Source organism: Maniola jurtina, chromosome 8 (assembly GCF_905333055.1).
Source record: "Maniola jurtina chromosome 8, ilManJurt1.1, whole genome shotgun sequence".
Lineage (NCBI taxonomy): Eukaryota > Metazoa > Arthropoda > Insecta > Lepidoptera > Nymphalidae > Maniola > Maniola jurtina.
In genome coordinates, this window is record NC_060036.1 from 9615024 (window position 1) to 9627649 (window position 12626).

Genomic DNA, 12626 nt, shown 5'->3' on the forward strand with positions numbered 1-12626 from the left:
TAACTTTAAAAAAAAATAGCATTTTTGGCAAAGTAACCCAATAGAAATTATGAAACTGGTACAGTCTTGGATCCCTAACCGGGGAACCTAAAAAGATTATTTTTATTTTAGTATTTACAATTATTAATTGAGATGTCTAGTACTTAGAAATTAAATAAAAAGTCGGCAATATGCCTTACTTTTTTTTTAATGAAGTTTAAAAGAAACAAATACGTATTTTTCTGAAAACGATCAATAACTCAAAAACGGGCGGTTTTTGCCCATAAGTGTTTAGGGGTCATTTGTAGCATTTGACCTCCTCTACAACTTCTCAAAGAGAAGGTAGCGTTTTTCTGGACTTCGTGTATAAATATCGCACATATGGATAAAAAAATTATTTCCCCGCTTCAAAACGTTTCTGATTTTAAATAATGTATAAAAAACAAGAATTTAAAAAAAAAATCATCAAAATCAGAGCTGTTTCTGAGGAGTTCCGACGAAAATGCTTCGTTTACTCCACTAGTAATAGACTTTCTGAAAACGAAAGTTCGAAATAGAAATTCTCTTGTAAGAAAAAGAAACGATATCCTGACAGCCATAGTGTAAAAATTTGTTCAAGAAAGTATTACCATAGTAGCAGTATTACAACTCAGTTTTAAAGGTTTCCTTTTTATTAACGTTTGCTATTATGAGAAGCAACCCAAGCGCACTCCCCAACCCTCACCATACGAACGTAGTTTGGTTCTCATTTGAACATTGAATATAAACCAGTCTAATACAATGAAATTTTATAGACACGTTCCAGAAACAAATATAATTTTGTGTCTGTGGTTTTTTTAGATTTCTGAAACAATGTTACTTACTTAGTTTAAAAATAACACGGGTTCAAAAATTTACTTACAAATCTTTGAGCCCCTAAAGTTACCCCAATTTTGAAATTACACAAACATGGATATTTGTTTCCAGAACATGTCCACAAAATTTTATAATTTACTGGTAACTTAACATTTAAATGAGAACCAAACTACGTACGTATGGAAACCGCTGGGGAGTGCACTAGGGTTACTTCTCTTAAGATTTGGACGTAAGACTCGGAGGGTAAGGTCGCGGTGGGTGACATCTCCAAATATTACCATTTAAATAAGTTTTATGTAAATCACGACGAGCCTGGGGAAACTTATTTTCGGGCGAAATTTTAAGTCGCATTTTTCTTTGGAACTTTAAAGGTATAAAGTTACAAGATTACCCACTAATATATCTTTAATACGTCCATTGTTGCTAAAAGTATCTTTTATGACATGTTTTTGTTCTAAGATTTCTTACACCTTTATTACCTGTTATCTCCCAAAGTCACCATGATCCAAACTTCATAGTCGCTGATCGTTCCTCCCTGTGTTGGACAATACACAAAGAAACTTTTGCCTTTTATAAAATAACGAAGGTCTGGCACGCGCTGGCTCATAGTTCATAGTCTCAACACAAGAAAAACATTTTTTTCACAGAAAGACACATTGAAGCGCGAAACACTTGATGAAGGCCGGATATTTAAACCACTAGCTATCAAAGCTTCAAAAATGATAATAGGCATAACATTACTATTCCCGACACATTACGTTATAAGTATAAACTCGCCGAGGCAATAAAAACTTGAGGCGTAAAACAGGAAAGTTGCAAAAGTTTAAATGGAATGGGAGGTAAAATTTTTATTGTACCTATATATAAAGTCAAATTTGATGTCTAGGACAAATTCAAGAGCAAAACATTCAGCATCTATACTAATAAATAAAATTGGAGTGTCTGTCTGTAATATCGAAATAACTACCGCATATTAAGGTCATAATATGGTTATTTGAACGATACTATAACTGAATCACACGTTTTTAAAAATTTTGTCTGTCTGTCTGTCTGTTTGAAAAGGCTAATCTTCGGAACGGCTGAACCGATTTTGACGGGATTTTCACAGACAAGTAGAGAATTGACCAGGGAGTAACATAGGCTACTTTTTTAACCGACTTTCAAAAAAGGAGTTTTTCTACCTATGTACACCGAAATCTCCGAGATTTCTGAACCGATTTGCGTCATTTCTTTTTTAATCGATACAGGAACTTTGCGACATTGTTTCATACAAAATTTGAATTCCAACTCCTCAATCCTGATGCTGCAGGGGATCTGACCAATCCACGCGGGCGAAGCTGCGGGCATCAGCTAGTTCCATAATAAATTTCACATCATACTAATATTATAAAGGCGAAAGTTTGTATTTGTGTATGTTTGTTACTCCTATTTGATTGGACTGGAAATGGAGATAAGTAGTTTATGCCCTGACCTAACATATAGGCTACGTTTTATCTTGGAAAAGAGTATCAACGGGATTTTAAAAATCTACTTATAGAAATCCACTTCCACGCGGATGAAGTAATGGGCTCTAGTTTTCACTATATAATCCAAAGTGAGTTTAATTTTTTTCGAAAATTAAAGGAATATAAATAGAAATCTCGGACGGCTGGACTAATGTGAACTGTCGGAATATGCCCGACTAGTTTCAAACCCGTCTGGGATCCTTTTTCAAAAGACATCTGCTCGCGATGCCACGCTAAGGAGACTGCATCGCGAGCAAGACGCCCTTTGCAAAAGGATTCCGGACCGGTTCGAAACTTGTCGGACGTACTCCGACTAATCAAGCGAGTCCAGCCGTCACAATGAATAACCACTCACAATTAAAAGGGATACAAGCTAATATCTAATATTCATGAATTGATTTTTTTATGATCGGTTTAGTGGTTTAGCCGTGAAAAGGTAAATAAAGATAAACTCTTATTTGTAATGCCCGCTATTTTAATTAAAATAATATGCGAATGACGTGTTATACCTATTATGTATACATAAACCTTCGTGAAATATTCTATATTCAATAGTTTGAATTATACATAGATTAATGTATTTGAATATGGATTAACCCGCATGTTAAGCTCTCGTAAACTCCGAATTATAGCAGAATGCAAATTCGTATATAAAAATGTAATATAGATATTATATCTGTGCACTGAAATGGAAGGACGTCTCTTTGAAAGTATTAAAATATTTTTTACTTACACTTTTTAGGGCTCTATGACTGACAGGAATCCTTATAAAACCCAAAGGTATCGCAGGTGGCTTATACAGGTAATATTAAAAATTGTGTAGAACAAAACATACAAATAAACACAGGCATATTAACAATACTTTTTATGGGATAATTATGGTGACCGCCACCTTCTTAGGGTCGAAGGTTCAGTCCAGAAGATTAAGAAATCGTCCCACACTACGTTTTCCAGTACGCGGTTCTAATCCAGAACACGTCGACTGCAGCGGTCATTGATTATTATGTGACAGACATTGTCTGACCACTGGCACTGCAGCACAAAGTCCTCGTTCCAGGTCTTATCCTTCGGAAAATAGGGAAACATGCCATTTTATTTATTCTATACTTATTTCGTGCGTAATACATAGAGAATCACACTAATATTATAAAGGCGAAAGTTTGTGTGTATGTGCGTATATTTGTTACTCTTTCAAGCAAAAACTACCGGACGGATTTGGCCGAAATTTAGAATGGCAATAGATTATACCCTGGATTAATACATACGCTACTTTTTAGTCCGGAAAATGAAAGAGTTCTAAAGGGATTTTAAAAAAAACCTATATCCACGCGAATGAAGTCGCGGGCATCAACATTCAGCTAGTTATAGTTTTTTTTTATAAAAGGAATATCTATACTTAGTTGAATTAAGTACGAATTAGTATTTTTAAATAACAGCATGGGTTGTATAATATGTAAACAAATTATATTTAGAAGAGCAGTGAACTCTTTTAAATTTCCGACTTCCGCAAGATTGGCGAGTGATTTATCGAAGAGAGCTTATCTGTGATCTGAACCATTTAAATAAGAGAGCTATTCCTCTGATATGTATCTGAAGGACCCAATTTTCTATTTGATAAGTTCCTCTCAAATGAAAAATACGTGTAGGTAGGTAAGTAAGTACCTATCATAGTCCTGCTTAGTCTTTTTTACACTAATTTCTTATAAGTATGGTGAAGTTAGTAATTACTAATTAGTAATCTAAAAGTTTCATGAAACGTACCTACGCGGTATAAGAATATAATTATTTTAGTCATGAGAGGTAGTTATTCTCTTCCCTAATAGTTATTTTAAATTTTTAATTAACTGATAACTTAATTGCTTGTGTTTTTTTTTATTCAGATACATCATGTATAGAATTGAGGTATATTTAAGCGCATCATGCAAAAATCACTGCACCGATTGAAATGAAACTTTCGTGAAAACATAATATTATATATGTCAACGTTTATATTCAACTTCACCGGCGAAGCTAGGCGCATAAGATAGTAATAGATAAATTTATCGTTTCTAATCTGTATAATAATATGTAGTGTTACCATTATCAAGATATCTTATATATTCGCGTGTCAGGCTACATTAAATTATATAGAGGTAAGTAATATTGTATGTCACCAAATGCAACGTACAATAAATTATTATTATTAAATCTACACTGAACACAGAGCCACTCTCAATAAGCAACCCCCAAACAGTGGGAAGGTATAGCATTCTGCTCTCGAAATTATATCAGTGTATTGTCTTCACCTTCGTACTATATTTAGGTAAAGAATGATTTATTTAAAGAGATTTCCTTAACTGGGATTTACTTAAATAGGATAAAAGAAGTTAAATAATTCGCATTATAAATTAAAAAGAAGTTATGCGATAGAAAGAGAGTGTTTGTTAAACTTTGTACCGCAATTCTGTGCAAACGGAATTGCACTTTATTACAGCGTAACAAGAGTCGCTATTCGTTTAAATGTCATTGCGGAGTGCGTCTTCTGTATCTGCAAACTGTGCAATGTTCCATAAAGATTTTCTTTCACGAATCACACCATATCACACGCAAAGAATAATAAAACAATTAGGTTTTCAGTTATAGATTACTTTACTATATGAATTAGGTACTTTGTTTAAAGTAACGCTCGCTTCTATTCAACTTACCTACAACTAGTATTATACTTCTAATTATAATACAGCAATATTATTCGTACAGTCTACGAATACACCCGCACTGTTCTTAGATACGGGAGGAGCGCCGACATAAATTCCAAGATGAAACTGAGCCAGCTGTTGCCTTGTTTCTGGGAAATAAATACGGATTAGACGCAGCACACTGAAGGAAAATAAACAAGGCACTTTTGAATTATGAATTGCTTTTATTACTATAATGAATTATTAAAAATTTCATTTTTACATTGTGTAGGAATGAACAATTGCACGATAAATCATTACGTGGATTAAGATAACATGAGATATAAAATAATAGAAGCAAGTCTAAAGTGTTGTCCTAATACAACGCGATGACACGATTAAGGGTGACTGACACGGGTCTTCCCGCGAAATTCAAATTTAATTTGGTTTTTCGCAATTTGTAAACTAATCCGACAAAGTAGGCTTATGGCATTTTAATTGCGCAAATAACAGTATCATCCTCATAGGTTTATATAAAAATCTTTACTTGAAAGGTTCCAGTTTAAGAAATTAGTTAAAGTATCGAATAATTTTAAGTAACTTATGTCAAACTCACTATTTTGATTAATTTCTTAAACTGAACACTTTCAAGTAAAGATTTTTATGTAATTCTGTGAAGATGATACTGTCATTGTCGGCATTAGAATGCCATACGCCTACTTTGTCGTATAAATTTACAAATCGCAAAAACCAAATTAAATTTGAATTTCGCGGTTAGACCCGTTTAGTGCGCCTTTAGACGCGAATACGGTATCATCGCGTGAATGCCAAATTAGGACTTTCGCAAAATATTAGCATGAAAGTATGGATTAATATTTTGGGCAAAATAAAACTGTTCACTGAACTGATTACTTGTGTATATTCTTTCATCTTAAATTACTTATTTTTATTTTTATTCACAAGCAGCATCTAACAACAATGCATACATATCTATGCATACATATCATAGAATGCAACGCATCTTATGCGGTTAAAAGCACACTAACAAAATTATCTACGTAAAGTACAACCTAAGAGTACCTAAAGCGAGTTAATTTTATCAATTAGGCGTTCAAGTAAGCGAGTCGGCGAGGCGGCAATAAATCTAGTTGTAGGGCACTCTCGCACCACGTATTTCCAAGTAGATACATATTATTTATTTTCTTGTTCACTAAGTTTATTGCCTTTTATAATAAATCTTTTATAGTGTCATGGTTAAAAAACTGAAGACAAACATGACAGGTGTTAATTAAGTCAAGGAGTTCCTATGAAGTTATTAAAAACCCTAAATCTACGCGGACGAAGCTGACGCTAATAGTACATGAAATATGATGCTGTGAAATATAGTATCCAGGTATTATGTGGTACCTACAGCTTGAGCATATACCTAAATTGTACCAACACAACCTATTTAGGCTTGACGATGCACGTGTGTGCATACATGTCGATAATTATATAGACCTGTTGTATAAATTAGTGTGAACAGCATTATTCTAGACAAGTGCTAGGCTGTACCTTATCTGGGTGCAAAATCGTAATTGGCATTTCAACAGCCATGGCACGGTTCAACCCTTGCATAGTTTTATGTGAACCATCGCGAACTGCCCACGACTCTACAATACACCATAATTTATGTATTTGATAATGTAATTACCCATTTCATTTTACTCAAGTAGATTCTAATAACAAAGAGGAACTTAATTAAAGTTTGTAACTCAGGTAAACTATAATAGTAAATATATAGCAGACATAATTTTATAGTTAATCTCAAAGGCTGAATACAAAGTCTCGAGAAGATTTATTAGTATTCAGAATTGTAAACCAATTTAAAACCGTGCCCCTTCTACACCTTGGATGCATATTAAATAAGGCCGTCTCCAATCCACAGAACAAAAACTTAATTCCTAGATGTGGTTTTATTTAAATACAAGCTGATCCATTACGAGTCGGAACGGTTACCGTAGTAACTTGCTGTGTTATCAACCAAAGAATGAGTCTTAGGTTTTTTGTACAATATAAGGTACCTACTTAGGCTTATCAAAATTTTTTTAGGCATGTCAAAAAGCCATAATACATAAATAATCGTTCCATGGCTTATAATATGAAAGATAGGTAATAATTATGAAAGACTCGCCGCCCCTCACAATTTGTCGGCCCCTAAGGTAAATACATCCCTGATCATCATAAACACTTGGTAACTGCAATTCATCATCAACGGTTTCTGAATCCCCACGGCTTACGAGTAGGTACATTACCATGAAGGAGAGCTGAAAATTGGAAATTAAAATTCAATAATGAAATCATTGCTTGGTGTCTACAATATAGATTCACCATAAACCATTCCTGAACCCTACCATACAACTTAGATGAGCATCCTGTGCAGCATCAAAATTGAAGAGTTAAGCCAAAAAAACTTATGGGACATTATTGAGTAAAATAATAAAACACCTAAATCAATTCAAAAAACTCGTAAAACTCTGTGAGCATACTCGTACATAGAAAAAAAAACGCGTCGAATTTAAAAACCTTTTCCATCCTACTCGGAAGTCCTTTAAAAACTTGAATTAAAAACCTATGTTCTCTTCAAGTTTATTTATATTCGTGTTTGAGACGGACATCTTGCATAGGGAATTAGCTAAGGAATTGCTTGTGCGGTACGAATAATGGACTTGAATCTGGGATAAACAGGTACGATTCCGATTTGAATCGAGAATTAAATTACAGCTCGCAATTCTAAATCACCTGGACCCCAAAAACTACGGCCATGTCTCCGACCATAAGGGACCTTTAGGGAGTCTTACTAGGTTTATTGATTAAATAATAGATACATATATAATTTTATTTTAATCTTTTTGCCGTACACAAACATATTATATAAAGAAAAGAACGGAGATACAGAATTAAAAATGAAGTGGGATGTTACCCAGTCTATCGCCAGGTTGCACAGCAGTAGCCAAAAAAAGTTTATCATGAATACTATCAAAACATAATACTTAATGAAAACACATACTTAGTCAATTATTAATTTAGTTTTTTTTTTGTTTGAAAGGTGGCTTGATCGAGAGTGTTCTTAGCTATAATCCAAGAAAATCGAATCGGTTCAGCCGTTTGAAAGTTATCAACTCTTTTCTAGTTACTGTAACCTTACTTGTTGGGGATGTTATAAAGTTTTAATTTACACTTGTTTCTTTTTCTTTCTATTTATAAATAGAGAAAGTTCCTCGTTCACAGTCTAAAAATATGGCGAAAACTGCATTGAAATTCGCCAAGAAATGTAAATTTTTTTACATTTAAAATTAGATGCTTTATGTGAATACATATTCAGTATACACGCTGCTTGGGACTTTGTTTTATACTTGTTAGAGAAGTGTACAGTTAATTATATTACATAGAACTACAAGTGATTCATTCACAATGGTTGGTAAAGTTGCCAGTGCGGCTTCTAACTTGATGGACGGCGACTGCCATGACAAAGTGCATTTAACTCTGTGGCTACTGGCTACTCAGTATAACCTAACATCGTGTGAAACTGTCTAGCGCAGCTGCTTAAATACAGCTAAGTTATAAAAGTACTAAAATTAATCTTCTTTTAATATTTACTTAATTATATTTAGCTTTGTAACTTAAAACTTATTTAAGTGTAAAGATTTAGATATTTTAGTATATGTGCAAATATAATGCTAAATTAAAATTACCTAAAATGTAATTAAAACACGAAAATATTCAGAAAAATATTTAAATACATAGATTAGGATATACTGCTATGAGAATAGCATAATTGCAAAGATTATCTCATAGAAAAATACATGTATATAGTCACGCGAGTAAGTTTGAACGAACTTAACTCTCACGGAAACTTCACAAATAGTGATTTACTAAACTTTCTATCACGCCCTGGAGAAATAAGTCGAGTCGTACTTTCTTAACGAAATGATTGTCTACGTGTAGGTTATTAGACGTTAGCCCCATTTGTTTCGGGATATAAGTACCTATTTTATTTACACCCTCCTTGAGGATAATTCGCTTTATAAGAATCGTATCGACCCATAGGGACAAGTAAAGTATTTTTCGCTTTTAGCGAGAACAAGTAAGTAATGTGAGAACAAAATTAGGTCACGGGAAAATTATTTTAAATCAACGTATCTCCCGATTTTCTTAACCTTAACTTAACTAACATAATTAACTTACAAATTTCATGATTTGAATACATCATTTATCGTAGTTTTTCAAACTTTTCACCGCGACTTCGTCCGCGTGGATTTAGGTTTTAAAGAGGCTGGTAGAGTTTTTCTAAATCTGTTTTAGTTACGATCTACGTTATGGAAATAATTTTCAATCTACATGTAAAATTTTAAGTTCCTTACCCAGCGGTTTGAGCGTTGATATTAAAGTCCATCAGTTTTTTTACATACATACCTATTTATAGAAGACATTCTGTTGTTGTGCACATATGCATTCGTAACCCTTTTATAATGCTCTCCACGGAGAAGAATACTACACACACTACACATTGCACTATCTATTAAAATATGTTAAAGATAATTGAGTAAAATGTTAAAAGAAGAACCGTTTTAGAACTTGGCCGTATTTCAGCAGCTGCACTAGACAAAGTTTAATTTTGTTTTGAATTTTACAAATCTAATAAAAAAATGTAATGGAAAGATTAACATGAAATTGAAAATTTTCACAAAAGCCCCGCGCATTTAGTAATACAACGTTATCTAAGAAAGTTAAACTTAGCGAGAGCAAGCAAATTGCATAATTTCTAAATTACTTGCGCTGTAATAACAGCTCGCAGCGACACATGGGTAGAATATCTAAACATAAGTCGGTTATTACCTGCATGATAACTGTTATTTTGGTAGCAGATGCTCTTTATGTTAGGACACTGATATGTTCTAATGAGTTGTATACTTGCTGTTAGTATAATTTAACTGCTAACTACAGCTAACTGCTACTGTTGGTCTAGTGGCTATCGCTAATAGCGGGTGCCGATCATGACGTCCTGGGTTCAGTCCCGGGTCATGCCAAAAAAGTTATTGGGTTTTTTTGTAATAAATATTCTCGTGTGCTCGGGGAGCACGAAAAACCTGTATGGTGTATACTATCAGATATGTATTCTGTGGTGAAACCATTACTCCAGCATCTGATCTCTCTCCTATCATGTCGAATTTCCATCTCATAATTAAGTACCTACTACCTAATAGGTTAGATAAGGTTGTTAGTCTGTGAGAGCGAGGGAATAGAGCACTTTGCGAGCACTTTAGAATCTCCTGTACAGTTGATTAGTCTCCACTGAGATTAGCCGCAGTGGCCGAAAGATCAGAAGAATATATGTATTATCATTGGTACTCTAAAGGTTTAAATCCTTTAACACTAGATGGTATCTAGACTAGACTAGATCTATCCGAGACAAAAATAGTCTCAGAGTATCATAACCCATATCGGCTCAGTTACTACATAATATGAAGGAGTAACAAACATCCAGAAATCCAAACTTTCACGTTTTTAATAATTATAGATATTATTGCGTACTTTATGCAAGTTTTCTCCTAAGGTTACACTGACTCTTGGACTGAGTTTTGTACGGGTATTTTCGCAGAGTTAAAGCTTAATTTGTCAATTAATGCATAGACCAAAAAATCAAACAAAGGCTTTGCAATAAGCACACAAAATACAAGGCACGTAAATTAATTAACACGCCCGTATGATATGTCGTCCCACACTTCGTATTTACCTACGTCTCTTTGAAAAGTTCAACGGAACTATTTGTCGTTCGGAAACGGTTGAACAATTTCCACCTTTCACTTGGATCATGAAACTTTTGACGACAAATATTGTTTAAAATGCAATTTACTAACATACACCGTCTGCTTATTTGTGTTTAAAAAAGTATGGGTGCTAGGTATCATATTTATAAGTCAAATGATACAGCAAACCTGACCTGTAGTAACTGTATATATAATGGAAAAACTGACTGACTGACTGATTGTCCGATATATCAACGCACAGCTTAAACTACTGGACTGATCGGGCTAAAATTTAGCATGAAAATAGCTATTATGTCGTAGAAATCCGCTACGAATGGATTTGTGAAAATTCAATCCCTAAAGCGAAAAACATGGGTTTGAAATTCGTGTAGACCACGCGGACGAAGTCGCGGGCATCAGCAAGTAGGTATATTAAAGAAAAGTCTTAACTCATAAATGACTACTCATCAATGCCCAGCCTCATACCTTTGGACCTAGAAAGCTGAAATTAGCTGCATAATGTAGACAGGAATAAGGCTGGATTTTTCGAAATTCACACGGGAGCGAAGCCGCGGGCATCGCTGGCATAACGTAAGTATTATAATTGTTTATTGTTTATTCTTAGTTACACACTAAGTAACGGATTTACAGAACATACCTAATAAGTATACAGACTAGGTACAGAATATGCAAAGGTGGTCTTATTGTTCTTGGCGATTTTCTACACTTATATTATACTTAAGGTGCGAGTTGCGACCGTATACTAATTCAAGCTATTCAAAAATAAGATAAAAATCAACATATACATACTCGTATGTTGCATTTTAATTTTTAGGTCAAAATCCAGACAAAGGAAAGTAAAACATATTTTATACAAAAGGTTAAATGTTCACTGAACCGGTGTGTAGGGCTCCTAAATTTGATTAGCTGTGTAAACTACCCACGAGCATTCAGACAACCCTTTTTAACATTGATCAAAGGTTGAAGTTCAGTAGTAAATGAGCTGAGTGCAAAGTTTCATACTGGCAATTAAGGCTTTCATCAAAATTCAAAAGTCAAATTTGAATAGAATGATGAAGTACCTAACACCTCTTTATAGTAAGAAAATAATTTGGAATTTTCTTGTTATGAAAATTATTGAGGAATGTAAATTGTAAACTACTACAAGACTAGTCTACTAAGTAGTCGATTTCAAATTGTACCTACCAAGAAAAGAAGTTCTTCAGCGTAATATAATAGTGATTCCATTTGAACATTAATCAAACTTTAAAGTTGAGTAATAAGTGAGCTAAGTGCAAAGTTTTATAGTGGCAATTAAAACGTTGAACAAAGTTTCAAATCAGCTTTGAATGGAATGAAGTTTGGTGTTTTGATAGCTTCAATAAATTCAGGCCAAGGTTTTGTTGGTTTTGTTTTGTTCTCAATATTAAATAAGTATCATATTTTATTTGTCAAGAAATCACGAATGAATTAATAGTTTTAATAAGTTAAAGTGATTTTGTGAATTGGTGATAATAATAAAAAGAATACCCGGCTGAGTTTGTTGTGAGTCTTTTTCAGACCCGGGCGCGTTTGGAACCCTCGTAGCTTTAGATTTAAATCTGTGTAATTAATTATCATCACCAAAATATCATCATCTTACAAATCCATCAAAAAGTGTATAATACTTAGTACCTATAGTTCGCGACAGGTCGACATAGCAATCGGGGTGGGGACGCCCCGCACACCCACACAGCGATTGTTTCGCGAACAAATGATTTGACTTGGCATTGCAAATATTGAAAAGAATTTGGTAGATTTAGGACAATCAAACACAATAGTACTTAAATGTATATTGTAGCCTT